A 3,041-nucleotide genomic window follows, 5' to 3' on the forward strand; every position below is an offset into this window, starting at 1 on the left:
ACTAAATCATCTCACTATTTTGTCTGCTATTTCTTCTTCTTGGATTTCTTCTACTTGTGTGGAATTCACTTAGAAAGCTTTGTCTAAGTGGATTACTTTTGTCATTTCTTCCATTGAGCTTTTCATCTCTTCTAATTTTACTTAAGAGTTGGGGTTTCACATTGGCATGTCTCACCAATTGTATCTATCTACTAGTCATGATCCCTTCACTTGTTTTGCAATGAAAACACATTTGATGATTGAGTTTACTAGTCTATCTATTGGTTAGTCTTCAAAACTTAGGCAAACCATCTCCCCCTTTAGAATTGATTGAAAAACTTAGTCATTTTAGCACTTTTTGCATTCCTCTTTTTTTCTTCCTCCATTCCTCCCCCCCCCCCAATGAGATAGTGAATTTACATACTTTGACCATTTATAGTTCATTTTCTTCTTCTCAACTTCCTCCCCTTTAACAAAAATTCTAATGGAGAATATCTTTCCTTGTCTGTTTCTTTCTTGATTTCTCCACCTATGGAGTAATCCCTCATTCTCATCAATATACGTGGAGTTTTTGGTGATCCTTTATCATTGATGTCTTCCCAAATTAGCTTAATTCAGATTGGATAGGGGTCAGACCCCTACCCTTTCTCCCATACACTCAAATGAAGAGGCTTACTAAAAATATTAGCTAGTTGATCCGTGGTACATATTAAAACCTTACTTAATTTCATTTTACATGTTCTCTCAAAAAATGGTACTTGATGGATATGTGCTTGGTCTTTGAGTGCATGTTCAAATTTTTTGATATGTTGATAGTATTGGTGTTATCATAGTTGATAACTATTGGTTCCTCCATTGTCTCTTGAATCCCTTCAATTAGTTATTTTATCCAAATGAATTGAGTGCAATTCATAGCTGAAACAACAAAAATTTCTTCAACTTTTGACTACGATTTGTAATTCTACTTCTTTCTAGTCTAGGCCACCAGTCTTTCTCCAAGGAAGAATGCACCTTTGATTGTTCTCTTCCTATCATCTATGTTCCTTGTCCAATCAACATATATAAAGAAACTAAGTTAAAAATTAACTTTTTGAGGATACCATAAACCATATTCTTTAGTATCTTTTGGATACCTAGAGACTCTTTTCACATCCACCATGTTTGATTCCTTTGGGTTGGATGAGAATCTGGCTACTAAGTCAACTTCTTGCACTATGTCTATGATGCTATGCACCACATATTGTAGTTTTCCAATCATTGACCATTAAAATGTCTTGTTACATCTAGGTCTTCCATCCTTCTTTGATAATGTGCAACCGGTAGCCATTATTATGCCTACCAATCTTGTGTCTTTGAGGAATTTTTTAAAAGTGTTTCTTTAACATTCTTGGTTTTCCCTATGAAGATACCTTCTTTTAGCTGGGACACTTGAAGTGCAATGAATAACTTGATTTATCTAATCATAAATTTTTTGAACTCCTTCTTCATATATTCAACAAAATAAAGCTTAGCTTATCATCTCAACCAAAGATGATATCATCTATGAAGACCTCTTTGATTAGTAGGCTTGTTTCTATCTCTTGCTTCATGTATAGATTGTAGTTATCACTTTTTCTTACAAACCCAATATTTATCAGGTATGAGTGTAGCCTCTTACACCATTCTCTTAGTGTTTGTTTCAGTCCATACATGAATTTTCTTAATCTACACACTTGGTTCTTTCCTTGTTCATTTTGAAATCCCTTAGGTTTCTTAATGTAGACTTCCTATTAAATAATTCCATTCAATAATGCATACTTTATGTCCATTTAATATACCTTAAAGTTTTTTTGTATTGCAAATTCTAGGAGTATTTTGACTCCTGCTAATCTAGCCACTAGTGTGAAGGTTTCTCCATAGTATATGCCTTGTTCTTGTACATATCCATTGCAAAAATGTCTAGCCTTATTTCTAAAAAAATATTCTTTGTTCATTTTGTTTCAGAACAACCACTTTGTGCCGATGACATTCTTTTCATTTGGTTGGACCACTAAGGTCCATGTATCATTTTTTACTATTCGGTCAATTTCTTCTTCTCGGCCTTGCTCTAGTCTTCATCCGTCATATCTTCTCTTGCAACCTTAGGCTCCATGAGTGAGAGAGTATACATGTTGTCTCTCTCACCTGTCTCATAATTATTAGTTAGCATCCTTATCTCTAATGATTTTTTCTACTAAGTGGTGTCTTCTTACATAGCTAGTATTGGGTCCCCTTTAGGTGAATCTTCCCTCTGCTCTCCAGGTTTGGTTTCTTTTGCTTCAACTAGTACAATTTCCTACATAGGTTCTACCTCAACTGATTCCCTCTCCACTGTATCACTTTGTAGAATGTACTCAAATTTTTTGTAATCTTATAGTTCCTTTCCGTTGTCTTCCTCATTCTTTTTTGATAACTCATCAACCTTTATATTTTTAGATTCTACAATTTTGTTTATTCAAATATTTAGACATTGATATGCTCTTCTCTTGGTAGAGTATCCCAAGAAGATACATTCTTCACTTTTAGGCTCAAAATTCCCTTGGTATTCCTCCCTCTTGATATGAAAATTTCTTCCAAATACCTTGAAGTAAATATTGGATGGTGTGTGACCAAAGCATAGTTCATAGGGAGTCTTATTTGTCCTATTATTTACTTGTACCCAATTTAAGGTGTATACTATTGTGTTTATAGCTTCACTTCATTAGATCCTTACAACATTGTTTTGAATCATTAATGTTCTTGTAGAATCTATGATTCATTTGTTTCTTTTTCTAGTGACACCATTTTGCTAAGGTATTATGGAAGTTAACATTTTATTTCTCATTCTGTGCTCTTAATAGTATCTTTCAAATTCTTGTGAGATGAACTCACCTCCCTAGTCTGATGTTAAGAACCTCAATGCTTTATCGGTCTCTCCTTCCACATTTTCCTTGTATACTTTGAACATGAAGAAGTATTCTAATTTTTGTTTCAAGTAAATAGTCTATATCATTATATGAAAATCATTAATGAAAAAAATAAAGTATTTGTCATTAGCTACACTC

This window comes from Cupressus sempervirens, chromosome 10, assembly GCF_028749045.1.
Source record: "Cupressus sempervirens isolate cs-2001-9-10 chromosome 10, ASM2874904v1, whole genome shotgun sequence".
NCBI classification, from domain to species: Eukaryota; Viridiplantae; Streptophyta; class Pinopsida; order Cupressales; family Cupressaceae; genus Cupressus; species Cupressus sempervirens.